The sequence below is a fragment of the Rhipicephalus microplus genome, chromosome 6, assembly GCF_043290135.1.
Source record: "Rhipicephalus microplus isolate Deutch F79 chromosome 6, USDA_Rmic, whole genome shotgun sequence".
NCBI classification, from domain to species: domain Eukaryota; kingdom Metazoa; phylum Arthropoda; class Arachnida; order Ixodida; family Ixodidae; genus Rhipicephalus; species Rhipicephalus microplus.
In genome coordinates this window covers 69,499,255-69,520,378 of record NC_134705.1, presented here as the reverse complement: position 1 = coordinate 69,520,378, position 21,124 = coordinate 69,499,255, and the positions used below count along the sequence as shown (strand labels likewise).

At 49.9% G+C, this 21,124-nt stretch overlaps 1 protein-coding gene and 1 non-coding gene across 2 annotated transcripts in view; both read left to right on the top strand.

The window, feature by feature from the left end:
• Nucleotides 1-21,124, top strand: part of LOC119168632 (uncharacterized) — a 207,567-nt gene that overhangs the window by 41,777 nt on the left and 144,666 nt on the right. The gene's annotated exons all lie outside the window — the stretch shown is intronic.
• Nucleotides 19,282-19,363, top strand: TRNAS-CGA (transfer RNA serine (anticodon CGA)). Its single transcript has one exon. It is a non-coding gene; the product is annotated as a tRNA-Ser (tRNA).

Sequence of the window (21,124 nt, the reverse complement as noted above, 5' to 3'; positions counted from 1 at the left end):
TGTACTCCCACGTTTCGTGTTCAGACGCGTTCTGCAGAGCAACAGGAAATCGTCACCCTTTCCATTTGGACATTTTTTTTAATGGAGGCGAAAATGACCGTTTTCCGTATACTTAGATTTATGAGCACGTTAAAGCATCCCAGGTAGTCGAAATTTCTGGAGCCCTCGACTAAGGCCTATCTCATAAAGATGTCGTGGTTTTCTAACGTCAAACCCTAGCAATTACATTGTATTACAGCATCAATGAAATTAGACTTTGAGACTATTTGCCACACTCTCGGGCGCTCCCTCTCGCGCTTTCCGCGGTACTTCAGGTGAGAATCAAATGTGAATGTTGCGATGCCAGCTAGTTAAGAGCTTTTCAGTCAATATGTCTGTGGAACAACAAAATAAGGTTTAATACTTGACATTTCTGTGAAGGATAACACAGAGCACCATGTGTTTTCCCGAGACCCCATGGTACGTAGAAAGATGGTACCAATCTACTAAGGAGACCAACCCGCCTCGGTGGTCTACTCGCTGAGGGGCTGGACTGCGGAAACGCAGGTCACGGGATCGAATCCCGGCGGCCGCGGTATCATCTTTGATCGAGACCCGCGTGCCTATAGATTTTAGGCGCACGTTAAATAACCCAAGATGGTGAAACTTTCCACAGCCCTCCACTTTGGCGTCATCGTAATCATATATTTTGGTTTTAGGAAGTTGAACACCTACAATTATTAGTGTACTACGAAAGTCAAGGTCTCTGTATTCTGGCCATTTTAACGAAACATGTTCCGCTGCTTCAAACGCACCACATTTGTGACAGCACTGGTCGATGTTGCAACCAGGGCGGCACGAGCAGTCAATTGGGGAATAACGAAAAAAAATGCTGTTACTATGGCCATTCAATATATTGGTAGAGGACGAAGTTCAAAAAGAAACACGTTGTCATCCATTTTTGTTTGTTTTTTTCATGCTGCCGCTGCTAGCGTTCGCGTGCAACTGCATCAGTCTCTAAGGTTACAAAACCTGTCAAGCTTTTTTGTATATGTCGTATCCCGTAGCAACAGCGTAGAATAGATTCCATTAATTATACTTTTTGGCGGTGTGGGGGAAGGAAATAGGTTTTTTCGCTTAGTTTTGCCCTCTTTCGACGTCATTTGTCGAAGTTTTACCGACGATACCAAAACCCACGCGTGGTATTGATTCATTGCCGAGGATTATCTATTCCAGATATTTAATAAACGTGTGCTGTCTATACCTGTACTAGAGAAGCTATAGGCGTACTGGTTAGCGTTCCCGTTCCAGTATCACGCTATGCATGGTGGAGGTGTATGCTGCTAGGCACAACACTTCGTCTAGGAAAGCAAACAAAGTTTACAAGCACTCGCCTCTTCGCTTATGGAAATTGGCAGTCGCTGTCGATCGTTTACACCATCTTCATGTTCTGATGTTTTGTTTTCCTCTGGGAGAGCGAATAACGTTAAAACTCTGCACTTCTGGTTAGTTCATTGATCGCTGCTCTACTTTGGAAAGTAACCTACTTTACATGTTATAAGCTGCCAAGCAGTGGCTTTTTATACGTATACAAATAAAGCACTTAATATGTGCGAAAAATAATATAAGTTTAAACAAAATTATATTTTTGGTTTCGTATTTCAATGGCGGTTGCTTTCGTGAACGCGCGCGCGTGACAATGATTAGGCGTGTTTAGCTTTGCGAAAACAATGTCGTCTATTACATTGCGCTGTCATGTGGTAAGGTTTATGTGAGGCGAACGGAGTTCTGCCTCAACCCACACCGGCGCGAGCACTATAGCACTTTAAAGGAAGCGCCGTTCTCCCATTTCTCTGCCCGCTGTGCCGCCTGCGGTTGCACCCGAGAATTTTCCCGCACGACCACCGTTTACTCCCACACTGAATCTCGCATAAGAGAGATGGCTGGAGCCTTTGCTATCTGCAAAAATAGTGACACGTATGTTAGCATACCGTCAAGAATATGCGTCAGTCGTGTGGAGTCTTTATCAAGGCAGCCTGAAAACAAAATTGGAAAAAGTTTAACGTCATGCCTCCTGCTTCGTATGCACAAATTACCACCAGTTAGATTCTGTCATGCAGATGTTGGAGTCCTGTGAACTGGAATCACTTGACGCATGAAGTAAAAATAACCGGTTGAAAGCTCTTTTCAAAATACTGCAAGAACAACTAGAAATTACCAAAATATGTACTTAAAAGTGCCAGGAAAACAAAGCAGTCGGATTAATCACGACTGCGTTTTGGTACCCTACTCTTGTCGGAAGGATGTGTTTCGTTATTCTTTTTTTTCCAGCTGCGATTGAGCTTTGGAATGCGTTGCCATGTGTTGTAGTAAATGCAAGCGATCTTTGCCAATTCGAAAAATTGTTGGACTTGTCTTTGAGTGATGAAGCTGCCACATGATAAGCCTGCATGTTTCCTTGGTATGAGTTTTTTTTTGTTTTTTTTTTCCTCCCAGCTTTGTTTGAGCCTTGTAATGCGTAGCCAGGCATTGCTGTAAATGCAGGCAGCGTTTGCCGATTTGAGAAACCAATTTGATAAAGTGTTACACATGCAATAATTGATTGCGCTACCTTCTGAAGTAGATGCATAATGTTTGGTGTGTATTTGGTTGTACCCTCCCTGTAAGAGCTCTCAACAGAGGGCTGACAGTATTAGGAAATAAATCAATAAATATTGCATTACTTAATTGTAAGCTGACATATTTGGAAAAATGTTAACGAAGCTACATGTATAGTTGTCGTCACGTGAATAGGTTGAGCATGCGTGTTTAGTTCTTCTTTTTCCCCTGTGCTTTTCTATTTCAATATAGTAAAGCAACCAGTTGTCAGCCAGTGCTCGTGTTGTTTAGTCTTCCGTCGTGATTCGTCTCTGCGCTGTTCCAATAAAAACACAACCCAACTAGCCCAACTCTTCCTTTTGCTGGGCTAGAACAGATTAGACGGACGTATACTACTTGTATATGGATGTGACGTCACGGCAGAACAGACAGACTTGCCGAAGGAAGAAGCTGCCATTTATTCTTTATTCTCGGGACACTATGAATAATACCGATGCCACAAAGTCTCCTTCAATCGTGATAAAGGACGATTTGGCTTATGCTCGATCAGGACCACGTGTTCCAACACGGAGTAATATATGTGGCCAAGTCAACAAAAAATGACAAGGCTTTAAAGGGGCCTTCTAACACTTTTCACTACTTCATAGTTATACTTGCTGTTCTAGCTGATTGCGCACACTGGTGGTTTAAAAGATAAGTGCCGCAGGAATGGCAGCTATAGGGAAACGCAGTCAAAATTATTCAACATAGAGATATCAAAATACAATGAAATGGTCCTTACCTTCAACTCGATTTTCGCGGGCTCACCCTACCGTGTTTCCCTCGCCCTTTGACGTCGCAAGACTGCCCAATGAAATGAACTGAATGTCCTACTGTACAGGGAGCTCACACGACATATTGACTGTTACGTCCAGCGTATTAAGGACGCCGTTGCGATGGTCACAAACCATGTGGTACTTGAAGAGGGAACTACACGTGCGAAACGAGTCAGCTTGCGAACGCTTCTATAATGTTTTGTAGCTTTACTGATTTTTCTTTTTGTCATTACGTATATATCAACGCTCTTACTTTTTTCCTTTAGTTTTTTTTTTCAAATAACGGTACCAGGAGCGTCACCGGTGCGTTTCCTCTGGCACATGGCGTATGGCGCTATCCTTGACCAGCCTTGAAGTTTTCAAGCTGGAAAAGTTGGAGAGCTTCATTCTTTGTCGCTTTGAGTGAAAAACCATGATAACGAAAAAATAACTTCAATAGTAATCCCTATTCTGATGCAATGCCACGGTGACAATTAACGTTACAATGATCCAATCATATGGCGGCAACCTTCCGGCGTCATATCCACTCGCAGTAGTTCTGGCGAGCGCCACTACGAGTTATGCAGTCGGTACTGATGTTTTAAAGCGTTAGAAGGCCCCCTTAACAACTCAGACAGGCGTTTATTAGCGTCCGCATGAGGCTGAAACGTAACAGATGGCTTCTCGTTCTCTTCTTTCAACAAGCTCACGAGCTCACTGGCACGCTGGCGCCAAGCCCGTCGCTTTCTTCTTTCAGGCTGAACGCGGGAAATCGAACACATTCCCGCCGGCGCGATGATGTCTCGTCTACACGCTAAAACTCTTTCGGTGTTGAATTCTCTACACAGAAGTCCTCTGTGTGTGTTCCTGCTTCCGTTTTCTAGATGCAGCCTTAGGTGCCAGCCTTCTGTTCCGACTGAATCTTCCGTTGCTGCAGCTTCTCCCGCCACTTAACCCAGAGGCAGATGCCTTTTTTTCCTGCTAGTTCACTGATGAAGGCAAAAGGGTCAAGGGAGCTATCAGCAGGAGCTGCATCTTCTGTTTCAACCGCAGCCACCTCTTGCCAAAACGAGCTAGTGTTGTCCTCAGGTTTTAGTTTTCTGTCCTTGGAAGACAATACGGAAGCTTTGGCATCGATGTTCTCAGTATATGAAACACGTCCGTCTTCTTGTCTGAGCAGCAAGATACGCTCTCTGATCCGCTGATCACAGAACACTCTCTGAATCACAGCCAATCTTGTGTTCGTGCTGCCTGGGAAAGACTCTGTGCACGGCCATCTGGGTTCGCCATCTGTGTATCTCTTCCTGCCGTCTCCTTCTGAAAGCAATCAACGCCATGTACTTGCTGCTGCTTTCTTTTCTGCTACTCAACTCTCCAACAGCTGCATCTTGAGTTGCAGGGGGAAGATGAGGCCGAGTTCTTTCCCCGACTCACGCAACCGCTAGCGCAACTCGTCCAACTCCTGACTCAATCTCTGTACTTGGGACTCCCTATTTCTCCTTCAGGTCTTTCTGTAAAGCGTTGCTCCTGGCTACCGCAAGCTTACATTTGAAGTTTTAATAATGAAGTCATTCATCATCAGTAAATATACGTTGAAGTTTCCTCACCATGCTGGCATGAACACTGTGTTTCGACTTGAAAGCAGTCTGCTCATTTCGTAACTTCAATGGTGACTCGGCCACCTTCAATTCCAAGGTAGTCAATGTTTGGTCACGTTTCGCTCTTATGAATTCACCGGTCAGTCTGAGGTCTTCACGAGACTTTCGTCTTAGCTTTTCTGGGTCACACATACTGGACACATGACGACCTCGGCATTCTGGGCATGCGATTCTACGCTTGAAATCCTTTGCTTGATGACCTTTAGTAGTGCATCGACAGCCCCTCATGTCGGCGGGGAGAAGCTTCTTCTTCTCTGATAGTGGCAAGCCCGAGCTGCATGCATGATTCCGTCAAACGCTGCTTCCATTTACAGAAATGGCAGCTTAAACTTGTAGGAGCAACACGAACTTGACAGTGAAGCACTGGTTGTGGTCGCGTCGTGAAAGTGAGGCGGATCAATGATTTCTGGAATAAGCCACCTCATCAAATCATTTCCGCTGCCTAAAGTCGCTCCTCTCGAGGCTCTGCATTTTAATGCACACAGTCTGCAGAAGGCGATCTATTTCCGTGGTATGCTGAACTTGAACGTTGTCGATGGTGGACCCTGCAGGTTCTGTTGCGCAAGATCCGTGGTAGGCAACGATGATGTAATGTAGCGAAGCCTTTAGCAAAAGGTCGCATAACATTGTCGAGAAAGGCGACCTACTAATGCCAAGAGCATCCAATTCACGGGTATTGACCAACACTTGGTCGTAGAGCTTGCGGAGTTGTACTACTGCCTTAGAAGACCGTACAGGAGTGAGCCTTCGCAGCCTCGAAAAGTACTCTTGTTCCAAGCACTCCTTGTCACCGAAACGTACGTTCAAAAACGCTAAGGCGTCTTATAGCACGCTTCAGTGGTAAGTAACCCCGCAGTAGCTACCACAGCATTTTTTTTGCAAAAACAACCTCAGCTAGATAAATTTTTCGCTAGTTGTTAAATTGCCGTTGGGGTTAATGACCAGGTCTAATTGTTCTCAGAATGTGTTCCACGTGCACAAGTCACCTGCGAATGGTTCAAGTGTCAACTTCGGCAACTTGACTTCTGATCTGTCTGCACGTATTATGGATGCCGGCACGTCGCGAACTTCGATTGGCGATGACATAGCAAATGTTTCGCTCTCCTGTCATCGTTTGCTCTGGGGCTTGGCAAATATGCGGGTAGCGTTGTCCTCTTATGTGATTCTTATGTGATTCCTAAAGAGAGAAGAAGAGAAAAGTGAGCCCCGTAACTGTCTGCATCAGAGTGCGACACCTCAACAGTAGCTCTTGAGGGATGTGCGGTAAAGAGGGATTAAAAAAATAGGATTAAAAGGTAAACAGATAAAGCAAGGAGAGAGCGAGGCGCAGGGACAGCGAACGACAGAAAACTACGGAAGAGGAGATAAGAAACATGGACACGGTCGCAGGAGTCCGAGGACGGGGCACCACTCGGCGAGAGCTCTTGTCGACGTCAGGAGATGACGTAGGGGGAGCCAAGTTGTTGGCCAGAGCAGCGCTGTTGTCAAAGATCTAGGGGGGGGGGGGGCACAACCGGTCGGCACGAAATCTAGTGAGCGAGTCGACGTTGTTCTCATATTCAATTACGGTGGAACACTCTGCTTCGAATGCTCCGTCACTTATATGGCTCTCGGTCTTTTTATGAATCTTGTTCAGCTCCTCGTTATTACTTTTGAGCCTCTCGAGAATCGCGTTGATCTGTCGCAGTGTCGTGTCATCATTGTCAAGTATATGGCACTTGCCTCTTGCGTTAGCTTGATGTTCTGGGCCCTTCAAGTGATTTCTTTTCTTGTTGAGCTTGTCTATAGCGGTCAGCTCTTCGGTAAGCCTCCGCAGTTCGCGGCTGTTGTTTCATTCGGTAGTCACCAGTGATGTCCCTTGGCAGTAGCTCCCCGCTGTCACCCTCCCGGATTTAACAGCACCAAGTATAAAATATGTGGCCAACTGAACAAACGACACGGCTTTAGTAACTCAGTCAGACGTTATTAGCGTCCGCATGAGCCCAGAATGTAACAGATGGCTTCTCGGCCTCTTTTTCCAACAAGCTCATGAGCTCTCTGGTACGCTGGCGCCAAGCTCGTCGCTTTCTTCTTTCAGGCTGAACGCGATAAATTCAACAACGGTATTTCTCAATTTCAATCAGGCCTAATGTGGATCAACAAGATCGCGTCATCTGGGTCCCAGATTGCGATTTGAGAGCGGGGCGCGCCGTCCGAACATTTTGTACTTCGCACTCGAACGATTGTGCTTGAACGATTGCGAAAAAGAGGAATATGAAAGAGGAAGAAGTAATGAAAGAGAAAGACATACAAAGGACGCTATTTTGTGCCTTCTGTCACGGGGGCACAGCTCATCGCCTTAAGAGATGGGGAGGGGGGAAGTAATTACAATAGAAATTATAGAAGAAAGAAAAAAATTGAAATACCTGGTAAGAGGAAGCCCTGTCAGTGCAGTCAATAGAACAAAGCGAAAATGTTCGTCTCTAAAGCGGCGAGGTCAGCAGAAGTCGAAGAAGCCTCGGAGGGCATGCGTCTTTGAGCGCGCGGGAAAAAGGATTTTTTCACCGTTGTCGCGGTCAGACCAAGCAGGCGATAACGACTCACCATCACGCAACGCTCTGTGGCCAGGCTTGAGCAAGATAAAATAATATTGTTACGGAAGAGAGACGCCGCATCGACGAGGCTATGGATGAAATATATTTCAGACCAGCAGCAGCAGTGGCGTGACCGGTAGACCAGACACAGAGCGGAGACCACCCTTCGTCTTTCTCGTCAGGCACACACGCGCGTCACCTCCTAGAATCTCAATTTGCATGCATGTAGCATAATCCCCGGCGGCAGAAGTGCCATTTCGGCGCATCTCAATTTCCACGTCACTAGGAGAGTGGTGGGACCCCAGGTGGTCTAAATTTCCGGAGCCCTCCACTACGGCGTCTCTCATAATCATATAGTGGTTTTGGGACGTTAAACCCCACATATCAATCAATCAATCAAGGAGAGTGGTGGGGCTTCAAGCGTGCAACATGTACAATATAGGTAGCCTGTTCGGCACATGAAGGCGATGGGGCTACAGTACCAATTTTATATGTCACAGGAATAACAACACGAAAGACTCGGTATGGACCTGTGTAGCGATTAGGCAGTTTTTCTGACAAGCCAACTTGACGGGTCGGAGACGAGAGCAGGACCAAAGAATTGGGCGGAAAGTGTACGTTGCGGTGTCGTTGGTCATACAAACGCCGTTGCTTCTCTTGAGAGGTCAGAAGGCTAGTACGGGTGATTTTGCGTGCGTGAGCGGCCCGAGTGATAGCGTCCATGGTATTTTCACTGGTCGGTCCCGCAGGGGACGGTATGACGGTGTCTAGAGGCAATGTTTTTTCTCGGCCAAACAGCAGAAAAAGAGGAGAGTAACCGGCAGTGTCATGGCGCGAAGAATTATAGGCAAATGTGACGTGCAGCAATGCAAGATCCCAGTTGGTGTGGTTGTAAGAAACATACTTAGCGAGCATGTCTGTAAGAGTTCGATTTAGACGCTCCATGAGTACATTGGTTTGCAGATGGTATGACGTAGTCAGCTTGTGTCTCGTTTGACAGGACTGCAAGATGTCGGCCATCGCCTTAGACAAAAAGGTGTGGCCACGGTCTGTAAGCAGCTGCCGTGGGGCTCCGTGTTGCAAAATCACGTCCTTGAGGAGGAAGTCGGCGACGTCTGTGGCGCAGCTTGTTGGAAGAGCTCATGTGATGGCACAACGCGTGACGTAGTCAGTGGCCACAACTATCCACTTGTTACCCGAGGAAGACAAGTGGAGATGGCCAAGTACGTCCAAGCCAACGCGAGAGAATGGTTCTGACAGAATGTCAAGTGGTTGAAGGCGTCCGGCGGGAAGTGTCGATGGCATTTTGTGGCACTGACATTTCTCACACGCTGCAACGTTTCTTCTGACTGAGCGTGCAAGCCCTGGCCAGAAGAAGCGTCGGCGTATTCGGTCGTAAGTACGTGAGACACCAAGGTGACCAGCAGTCGGAAGGTCATGAAGTTCATTTAGAACTTCCGAGTGAAGGTGTTTCGGAATGACAAGCAGCAGGGCCGGTCCATCCGGCTCGAAGTTGTGGCAGTATAATACACCATCGTGGAGCACGAATGAGTGATGGGACTGATTCGAAGATGGTGATTCGAGGCGCTCAGTGATAACACGCAAGGACGCATCACGGCGCTGCTCGTCACCAATGCATGTCATTTGCGAAAGAGAAAAGACGCAAGGGCCGGTGTCGGTGTCAAGTATAGTGCTCGACTCAGCAACCGGGTAGCGGGACAGATAGTCTGCGTCCTGATGTAGGCGTCCGGACTTGTACGTCACCATGTAGGTATACTCTTGCAGTCATAGAGCAAAGCGCCCGAGCCAGCCAGTAGGATCCTTCAGTGACGTAAGCCAACATAGCGCATGATGGTTAGTTATTACAGAGAAATTTGTGCCATATAAATATGGGCGGAACTTCGAGGCGGCCCAAACAATAGCGAGACACTCACACTCTGTAATGGAATAGTTGCGCTCAGCAGCTGTGAGGAGGCGGCTAGCGTAAACGACTACTAGGTCGTGTCCCCGTTGGCGTTGGGCTAGGACGCCTCCAATCCCGTGACCACTAGCATCGGTTCGGACTTCTGTCGGAGCGGATGAGCCAAAGTGAGCCAATATAGGTGGAGTCGTCAGAAGCGTGATTAGATGAGAAAAAGCAGCAGCTTTTTCGGTACCCCATGTAAACGTGACGTCTTTCTTCAGAAGCTCAGTGAGAGGTCGAGCGATGGTTGCGAAACCTTTCACAAACCTTCTAAAGTAGGAACAAAGTCCTACAAAACTCCGGACGTCTTTAACTGACCGGGGTACAGGAAAACTGGTGACTGCACGAATTTTCTGTGAGTCCGGCTGCACACCAGATGCGTCGACAAGGTGACCCAACACTGTAGTTTGCCGGCGTCCGAAGTGGCACTTCGACGAGTTTAATTGAAGGCCTGCAGTGCGGAATATGTCGAGAATAGCTGACGAGCGCTGAAGGTGGGTCTCAAATTTTGGGGAATATACAACAACATTGTCAAGATAACAGAGACATGTTGAATATTTGAACCCTTGTAGCATAGAATTCATCATGCGCTCGAACGTGGCTGGGGCGTTGCATAGTCCAAACGACATAACCTTGAACTGATATAGGCCACCTGGAGTTACAAATGCAGTCTTCTCTTCGTCTTTTTCGTCGACAGCAATCTGCCAGTAGCCGGAACGTAGGTCTATTGAAGAAAAGTATTGTGAACCATGGAGACAATCGAGAGCGTCATTGATGCGGGGTAAAGGGTAAACGTCCTTTTTCGTAATTCTATTCAGATGGCGGTAATCCACGTAGAAGCGCCACGTGTTATCTTTCTTTTTAACGAGCACAACGGGGGACGCCCAAGGGCTCGTAGAGAGTTCACTGATTCCCTTGGCTAACATCTTGGTGACTTCTTGTTGAGTTACTTTACGCTCGGTGGCAGACACCCAGTATGGTCGCCGATGAATGGGATGAGAATCACCTGTGTTAATGCGGTGCTTGATGAGTGAAGTCTGGCCGAGTGGACTGCTGTCTATGTCGAATATGTCGCGGTATCAAGCCAGAAGGTGGCAGAGCGCGGCTGATTTCTCAGGTTCGAGGTCCGGGGCGATCATGGAGCGTAATGTTGCATGCAGGCACGTGGCATCCTGCGAGAGGTGTGGGTGATCGGGACATACGTGCGCCGCAAAACAGGTGACGTGGTCGTCAATTAAGGGTCTTAGCATGGCGACGGATAATCCTTGAGGTAGCACTTGTTTTATAAAACCGAAATTTATAACAAGTAAATATGTTCGGTTAGAGGCCATTGTTACGATGGAGTGTGGGACAGTAATGTCACGCGCCAGGAGAACATCAGGAAGAGGCGTCACGATATAATTACCATCGGGCACGGGAGAAGGTGTTGCCAGTTCAACGAATGTGAGAGCTTTAGGTGGTATCCGGAAGAAGTCAGTGGTGCACAGGCTGTTCGGGAGTTCAGGGTGAGAATTCAGAAGAAGAGGAAGTTCTAAGCACAGAGTGCCGGCGGAAGAGTCAACCAGGGCAGAATGCGTTGATAAGAAGTCCATCCCGAAGATGACGTCATGAGGGCAATAGTCGAGCACGGTAAATAAAAGAGGAACATGATGGACGGCAAGGCTAATACGAGTGGTACACATTCCAATGACGGCTACAGTTCCACCATCGGCGATACTGACGGCTTCTGTTGCGGCAGTCGTGAGTACTTTTTTGAGACGGCGACACAGACGAGCACTCATTATAGGCACCTGAGCTCCAGTGTTAACTAAAGCCGTCAAAGAAAGACCGCCCACATGCACTTCCAGCAAGTTCTTATTAGTAGGTAGCGTCACCGGAGGATTTGGGTCAGTTGCACTTGACGCAGCACTACCTCCAGGAGCTGCATAATCTAAATTTCCATCCGGGAAGATCCATAGTTAGTCGGCAATGGATAGCGGCGGTGTTGGGGTGACGGAGAACGGCGGTGTGACGGTGACGGCGAACACGTGGTAGAGCGGCTGTTAGGTGTGTCGTAAGCAGGATACTCACGGCTGGGCGAATACCGACGGGGGTCCGCGTATGACCTAGGAGAAGAAGAAAATTGGCTCCAACGGGGGGGGGGGGGGGCGTCCAAGTGCTGCGGCAGTAGCGGGAGACATGGCCAACTCGGTGACAGCGGAAGCAGATTGGCTTGTCGTCTGCCGTTCTCCACTTCATCGGATTGCGGGATATGGGCAGCGTACGGGTCGTGGCGTGGTGCATTTATTGGCATCGGTCTGTAGTCCGGTCGGGAGGCGGAGCAGGCGACAGGAAAACCAAGGTTAGCAATTTCTTGCCGCACGACTGCCCGAATAACTGACACCACAGGAGGTATTTGCACGGTGCCCTGGTCGAGTGTAAGTGCAAGAAACGGTGCCGGACGGGCCGCCTCAAGCTCGCGCTGAACGATGCGTGTGATGTTCTCGTGCAAGTGTGGTGCGGCACCGAGATCGGTACAGGTTGACGTGACAGCTGTGTTAGGGAGCCGTGAAAATTGAGGCCTAACTCAGCGGTTTTTGGCCATTTCGAAGCGGCGGCATTCCTTACTTATGATATCGACGGTCGTGACGTTCTTGTACACGAGCAAGTTGAAAGCGTCGTCCACGACGCCCTTCAGTATGTGGCCCAACTTGTCACACTCGGAAATTTGCTCGTCCACTTTGCGGCACAACGCGAGCACGTCCTGTGTGTACGAGACATACGATTCGATTGATGACTGTACTCGGTTGGCGAGTTCTTGTCGGGCGGCCGTTTGTCGACCGGACGGGTCCCCAAAGATGCCACGTAGTCGGTCCTTGAAGATGTCTCAGCTGGTGAGCTTGGCCTCATGAGCGTCGAACCATACACGCGGGGTGCCATCCAAGTAAAAGATTACGTTGGCGAGCATCATGGTTGGGTCCCAGCGTTTCGTCGTCGCCGCACCTTCGGCAGGCAGGCGATGAATAGCGACCTGCGGAATACATGCGAGCCGTAAGCCAGGCGATGTCGGTACGCAGGCGAACCAACAAACGTCGCTCGAAGCCCCGCCGCGGTGGTCTAGTAGCTGAGGTATTCGGCTGCTGACCCGCAGGTCGCGGGATCGAATCTAGGCTGCGGCGGCTGCATTTCCGATGGAGGCAGAAATGTTGTAGGCCCGTGTGCTCAGATTTGGGTGCACGTTAAAGAACCCCAGGTGGTCAAAATTTCCAGAGCCCTCCACTACGGCGTCTCTCATAATCATATGGTGGTTTTGAGACGTTAAACCCCACATATCAATCGTATCAATCAAACGTCGCTCGAATCTGTCCAGGCCGGTCTCCCGAAGGTATGGTGGAGGCTTGCCGCTTGCCCCCCGCATGTCAGGGTGGTTCGGTTGTAGCAGCAGCCGCAATCGTTTCCGTGGTAATTCGGCTGAGCTACGACCTTGGCGACTGGAGTGTAGGAGTGGTGTGCAGCCTTAGCAGCGGCGTCGGCTTTCTGATTGCCAGCTCTGCTAACGTGCGAGGGAAGCCAGTGGAGGGACAGGCGCACCCCGCTATCTCCGATGGTGGTCAGTTTGGCGCGAAGCAACGCCACAGTGATATTTCCTTGGTCTGGCTGAAGCACTGGCTGGTCGGGAGTCTTACAGAATCGACATGGGCAGCTAGCGTTATGGTAGCGAGCCAGTTGGCTGCCGAGTGAAGGCTGGCCAATTAGGCTGCACTAGAGTTGGTGTGGAAAGAAAGACGGTACTGGATGGTTGTGCCAGTCGACGGTATGACGCAGGCAGCCGCTGCCGAGAGGGGGTTCTCCTGAACGGACCCGTCCGTGAACACCAAGAGGTGCCCTCGCAGCCTATTATGAAGTTTTGCCACAGCTGCCTGATGGAGCTCGTTTATCGGTGTCCGCCTTTTGCTGAGGGTTTCCGGCCCTAGTTGTACGTCCATAGGCTGCTGGTGTGGTGGCGGGGGCTGGACTGGACAGGAAGCCTCGATATCCAGCTCGTCATAGGAAGCGCTGACCTGCGCCAACCATGTCAATTGTGCACTCCACAGTCTATAAAGGCGATCTATGATGGCAGTCTATGATTGCCCCTATGAAGGCGATCTATGTGGTGCAGTGCCTGTCACAGCATTAAGAGTGTCAGAGGCCAGGTCTGGGCCTCCGCCTGTGTTACGCTTAAGGGTCACTGGCGCGGAAATCTTATGAAGCGCCGAATTGTCATGCGGTGTTGCCCCTCCAGCTGCTCCTTGCGTTGTGAGGCCAGCTGCATGAGGGGCAGTGGGTAACATTGCAGCGCAGCGCCGTTGATGCCTCCTCGAAGAGCCAAAAGGCCAGCTGCAAGGTGTACCTTTGGCTTCTGCTCATCAGCTTACAGCATCATCGACCCTGGTAGCCTTGAAGGCGGCGATTTTAACAGCTGGTATCTAGGTGAGGTGGTGGTTGATCCTTAGCCACAGTTAAGTACGTCACTACCTAGCTCCACGGGATCGGCAGGTCACCCAGCACAAGCTACCGAATTGCCCTCCACACCGCGCCTCGGGGGTGAACCAGCAGCGCCTCCGTCTGACTTCCTTCAGTCTGACTGCCTTCAAGTAAAAAATAACACCATTCAGGGAGGGTTCCAGGGAGCGCCTGATGACCGTGAGCTACCACCTAGGCCCCTTAAACAAGTGCCACATCGTCTGCACACAAGAAGCACTGCGTGGGAGAGCGCTTGTCAACAGGTATCGCAGCCCGAAGCCCCGCTAGCATCAGGACCCTGTGTAACACCAGCTGTCATTGGCCGTGGATCGCTAGAGCGCGCATCAAACTCTACTTCAGAGTTTCCGTCCAGTCAGAAAGGCACTGATGAAGGTACGAAGGCAGTTCCAAGTGTGTCCACGATTCCGAGTGTGTCCAAGGCACTTTCTACGACTATATTAGGCAGGCTGTCAGAAGCACTCTGGACATCCTACAAGGCGAGGATGGTCACATCGCCGTTGCTTTTGGCCTCCTCCAGGGTAAAGGCGATGTCCGCGATCGAGTCTGCTGTGCAGTGGTGGTGCCGGCAGCCTGTCTGCTGTTCTCGTAGGAACTTCTTCGCTCCCGCAATGCAATATAAACGTTCCAGTGCTATGGCTTTGGCGAGCTTGCAAGCAGCAGAGGTGAGAGAGACGGGCCTGTAGGACGCAATGGTGGCTCAAGAATGGCCAGGTTTTTGGACCGACACCACCAGGTCTCAGTTGGGTACCGCTTTGCCGTATGGTATTGAAAGTCCTCAATAGATGTCGTCGCGCGGCCACATCAAGTTTGCATAACATCTTGTATGGTATGCCATTGGCACCAGGGGCACTACGGTGCTTGGTTCTGGCTAGAGGATCATTCCGTTCGTGTTCCAGAATGAGCTTCTGACAACGAGAAGCAGTCTGGCTCGCCATCGAGGCAGGGTGGTGGCCTTGCGGCGGCTTGGGAGCAGGCGCAGTGGCGGAGGCTGCAGGATGGGCTGGTGGCCATTCTGTGAAGCGTTCTGCCAGCTGCTCTGCCAGTTCTCGTTCACTAATGCCGAACTGAATGACCACAGCGAGAACGGGTTGCTGCACATTTGGTCCGATGACGAGGGATCGTAGAAGGCGCCATGCTTTCGCGCCACCTCTTTATTTTCTTGGCTCAAAGAGCGGCAGATACCCGGCCAGCTTTTTCACCTGTGATGGTTGGCATGTCGCCGGCGTGCCGCATCCACATGGTTGAGAAGTGTACGATTTGCTGAGTCCTGGCCTTTTAGGTACCATTTCTCACTACTGCACCTCGCAGCCCGTAAGTTCAGGTGGTGTAGAACTGGCACCAGATTGTGCGCTGGCACCTTGATTTGAATGGCTGCCACCTGCGCTGCCGCTGTTACCAGATTTAGGAAATCCTGATCCTCTGGGACATCTTGAAGCTGCCTTCGGAACGCCCGCCATTCGACTGTACTGCAAAGCCTCTTCCTTGGGACCACAGGCGAGATTACAATCACCAGGTGGTCTGAACCCCAACAGTCCGGCTGCGTTGCCCAATCTTACCAGTCTTTTTCACTGGCCATAGTGACATCGATAACGGAGCATGACGGTTGACCTGTCCGACGAACGAAAGTAACGGATCCAGTGTTCAAAACTTGCAGGTCTAGTTGATGAATAACGTCCAGCAGAATCCCTTCCTCGAGAGCAACAGGTGTGACTCCTCGCATGGTGTGATGAGTAGAGAGTCCCCACATAGGAGAGAGTCACTTACAAACGTAGGCGTGAGCTTTGGAAGCGGGGTGGCATCTCACCGCTGTCCAGGTCGCACACACACAAATGCCACTGTCGTGTTCACACCGCGCAGCCGCACCCTCACACCACAACACTCGAGTGCGCCCACAGTGACATCGGCCATGTTAATATGCACACGTGGCAGTTCACGTCACACTTACACTGCACAACGTGGTCGACCTAAAACATGTGCAATCGCCATGCACGGCACGTCTTGGCACGAGTGTAGAACACACGACGTGGCACTGTGGTAGCCGATGTATCCGGGAAGTAGCAAGTCAGTCACTGCTATGTACACTTCCTGCTAAGCAAGCATATCAAACTTGCTCTGCAGGAAATGTAAGGAAATGTCTGCATGCCACCGCCGTAACGAATGAGCGTTCCATTGAAGCACACAAGAGCGGCGGCAGCGGCGGTGGTTTCCTGCAGCATGCAGATAAGTGTCAGCCATGGCGGCTGGTATGAGGGTGCACGCCACCTGCCTGAAAGCAGATGGGGCACAGCTCGTTTTCAGGAGGCTGCAGGTCCGCAACTGTTCTTAACAGGAGCCTCAAGTTCACGTTCTCCTGGTTCACATTGAGGTGAGAGAGTGCCTTCGTGGTTCAGCCAAGCTTGGTAAAGCATGGTTGCTTGGGACGAGCAGACGTCCCCCTGTACTGTGCACCAGATGAGCATGGGTGGGTCTAGCTGACTGCCACGTCGTATGTAGCTCCCACCGCAGCAGCGTAGCCTTTGCCTGTGGTCTGCTTTAGCTGAGGACCAACCGTCCCACTAGGGCTTGGCCGCAAAGCTGCTTGAGCCTCGCGATGAGGCATGTAGGTGGGAGTTGACGCCCTGGTGATGGCCGGGCGCCGCTCTCTTTGCCGTAGCTGGCAGTGCGAGTCAAGTGAATGTGGTTTGCCGCAATGCAGGCCTCTTACTTTGCTGGTACAGTTTGCGTTTATTGGATGTTGGCCACCGCACCGCAGGCACCATTCTGGTCCTCTGGAGTGGAAGTTAAATGTTCAAAGCGTCCACGTCACAGGCACTGAATAGGGTGAGGTCGGGAGGGCCTCAATTCGAACACCATGCTAAAAAGGCGGACCCAAGCAGGAGGAACGGGCGAAGCAAACCGCAAGACTAGTGAGATGTTTTGTCGCCTGGCAGCAATCACTGGCCCGTCGGACGTCACGGCAGCCAGGAGGGCCTCATAGGTGTAGTCACTGTCAACGCCATGCATCACACCACTGCTTTGTGAACGGTCATCAGAATGGTGGGCAGTCACGGGTATTCCTGCGAGCTCCGAAGTGGCTAGAGGTTATCCACCCATTCTGCAGTATATGCGTCTGCTTTTGCAATGTTATTTTTCGTATTTAGTCGCACCTACTTGACTATGGGCAGCGCGGAGAGGGCTTGTGCAATGGCGAGGCGGGAGGTGCGGTGAAAGGAAGCCATTTGCCGGTCGAAAGAGAACTGTGCCTTACTTTAGCGACAATGCAGAGGGCATCATGATGTGTGCAGCGGCCGGTAACCCTGCAGAAGTGGCCCGAGTCGCTGTGGGCGCATTGGCAGGCCCGGGGACAACGTGGGTAGGCGTAGCCATAGGTGCAGTGGCAAAAGGAATGCCAGTGTGCGCATCGGATCCAGGAGATGTCAACGCTCGCTGACGGTGCTTTTGCGACTTGGAGATACTCGTTAGTACTCAGACTCGTTAGTACCATCGGTCTCGCCTGTGACGGAGTGCTCATCAGAAAGCGCATCACTTGATGGTGTGGTAGGTGGCGCACCGTTGAGACGTTCAGTTTCTACGGCTTGTTTCTTCCGCAGGCACCCTCGTCATTGCTGCCCGACTCTATAGGACGTGAGCGCTTTGGCGCAGACTTAATGTTCATGTCGGCGAGTTCAGGCTCGGCGTCTAATGGCAGTGGTAAGTCCTGTGGGTCGGTGATGTGTGTTCACGGTAAGCTCATCGCAGTGCATCATTCAACACAATCCGCCATGAGTGAGGAAGAAGTCGGGAGCTCACCAACTAAGCCCAGAACCCCGGCTTTGGCTATAAGCGCCGCCACAGTAAACTCAGATGTTGTGGGGCTAATGATGGGGCAAGAAGCCACCGAGGAGGTCAGGCCCCTTGCAGTTGCCTCGGCGTCGGCGGCAGGCACGGGTTAGCGAAAGGTTGCATGTTTCTCGCTGATGACCTTGCACAGTAGCTGCGCCTGTTCATGACGCAACCGTGCCGCACTGGCACTGGCGATGCGGTTGCACATCATGCGGATGCACGCGACACTCGCCGAACGCCTGTGCGACGATGTGCGAGCCAGAGAACGCGACGGGAGTTCGAATGGCGTAGCCCAAGGATGGTGGAGAATCCTCAGCCATGGTAGTCGTGAAGACAGCTGCCACAGAGACGCGCTGGTCAAGACGCTGTCGCAACACTCAGGTCACCAAAAGGGGTGACAGGATTGAAAATGCAATATCCGCGAGGAGCACTTTCGTCGACGAAACTCGACCGTTTGCGAAAGCTCTTCCTCGGCTTATCCGTGAACTGATCCCTTCCGTGGGAAGAGGCATCTCGACAGTCGTGGCCAGGTGGTTAAGACTTGAAATTCATTGGGGTCTCCACGCGCAGGCTCCAAGCCTGTCGACTGCGGATCTCTTTTTTTTAGTAACGTAAGAAATGTTCACTTTGCTTCATTTGCACTAATTCCTCTACCGTAATAACCTTAAGTACACCAAAAATCTATTCTGGAAAATACCGGAGGTTCAACAAACGCAATCAACAAGACAGGCACGCCAATTTTTTTTCAAAGGTGCTCATTTGTTCATCAATGTCACATTGCCGTTATTAAAGGCTACTTTCAAAAGGTACACTTACAGTGAGGCAATTTCAACGTCGGTATTTTTGTTGCAGAGTGTGTGTGTGGGGGGGGGGGGGGGGCGCGCGTATATACAGTGCCGTTTATTCTGTTTTTTTTTTGCCTTGCTAACTCTTTGGCTATGGCTCACCAATATAGCCATTAAAACACCACATTGAAGAAATAGGAATGACCAATGTACCGTTTCTGAGGATAAGCATGACCGCTAATTCCAAGCCTGCCATCTTCAAAAAAGCAGTATGTCATTTATTCTGTAAATCCAGTTTCAACTTCAGCGCCATGACAGAAGTATAGCAGATAATTGGGTCCCCGTTGCATCATGGATGCTACATAATTCATTGATCGCGTCTAGTGCAGCAGGTTCAGTGTCATATTGCCTCGTTCATAAGATAGCGAGAACTATTCTATATGGTATCATTAGAGATAGATGACATTATTTGCGAGAAAACCACATGCGCGTTGCTTATTAAAATAGCCCGCCACATGCGCACATGCACACATGCGCTCGTGCACGTCATCATGATCAGGGAATGTTGGTTCTTGTCATATGCAAACATCTATACGGAAGCGTCGGGCAGCCGTGGCCGAGCGGTTAAGGCGATGGACTCGAAATCCATTGGGGTCTCCCCGCACAGGTTTGAATCCTGTCGGCTGCGAATGCATTTTTTTCGTTTTCAGACACCTAGAACTTTTAATTTTTGACGTAGTAAGATTTATTTTTACATATGTCTAAAACTTTTTGCACCCACAAGGCAGGATATCTGGTATAGATTATGAAGTTGTAGTTCACAATTTTTTATGTTTTTCGAAAGCCGTACACTCGCTCACAGTTGCTTCAGTTTTTACACATGTGCTCTCGCAAACACATCGACAATCCTTCTTGAATTGACTCTATTTTGTATTGATCTGTTTGGACATGTATACAGTCCACTTATTCGAGATTGTATAGACTGTCATATATCGAATGTCAGAGCTGGACGTAGCAGAATAGTTATATTGCGGTTGCATGCTATATAACACATTTTTCCACGATCAGCGCCATCAAAGCTCTCTACAGCTCACGTGGTCCTGCAGCATTACAACCGAGATCAGCCCATGCTTGATCATGTGACTATTTTGTGTGATGACGACATCCTGTCACGTCGTGATGATGTCATATGACTCCACAATTTTTTCGTGCGCTGCGACGTTACGATGGCGTCATCGCGTGACACGACTTCGTTTCGATCCAGTTCTAATCCGGCCGGCTGTAACTCATCCCGGTGATTTAGTGACCAAGGCACTCGGCTGCTGGCCCGCAGGCCATGATCAAGACCCGACCGTTTCGGTCGCATTTTCAAGGGAGACGAAGACAATTGAGGCCCTTGTCCTCACATTTGCTTGCGCATTAAGGAACTATATGGGGTGTGAATTACCGGAGCTCTCCACGAAGGCGCCTCTAAAATTCATATGGCTTTTTCAGGGCGTTGACCACCAGAAATTATTACTATTAATCCAGCTGGCTGCGCAGAGTTTTTATATATAATTATATTTCAGTTGTTCTCACCTTAAAGGCCACAGGTTAGCAATTGTTGCAGTCACAGGGTAAAAATACAACGTTTGTAATTTGCTATTCGGGCGAAATTCATCAAACGTGAAGACAGGACCAGGACAAAAGAATGAGCTCCAAACTATGAATGTCTGTTCACCGAAAAGGTTGCACAGCAAGAAAACATCCAAGAATGCGCAGATGTGTGAAAGGGTGACTTCGAACATATCATTGAACCTGTCTATCTAAAAAACGCCAGCCGGCGGGGAAAGCACCACACAGTTTCCGCTATAGGTGGAAGAGCGCTATTTGTGAAAGCCGTTGCGAATACCCTTTGGGTTACCAATACGAGAACGCTAGCCAGGTACCCTCTACTCCCCTAATAAATTCAGTGGCTGATGACAATGAAGAATTATGAGTGAATCCTTTATGATGGGTTGGAACCATTCAACGATCCGCTTGTAATGCAAAGAACCCTTTTCAAGAGTGTAAGGCTAGCTTTCCTGCTATGCAGTGTGAACAACTAATGGAGGCTGGTCACTTGCTGCAAACAGCCTCATTTGATTGATTTGATTTGTGGGGTTTAACGTCCCAAAACCACCATGTGATTATGAGAGACGCCGTAGTGGAGGGCTCCGGAAATTTTGACCACCTGGGGTTCTTTACGTGCACCCAAATGTGAGCACACGGGCCTACGACATTTCCGCCTGCATCGGAAATGCAGCCGCCGCAGCCGGGATATGAACCCGCGACCTGCAGGTCAGCAGGCGAGTACCTTAACCACTAGACCACCGCGGCGGGGCCTCCAAACAGCCTGTTGAAACTTAGAAGTGTGGCAGTATTGGCTAGTTGGTATGACATGACGATGGTTATAGCGCGAGAACCGAAC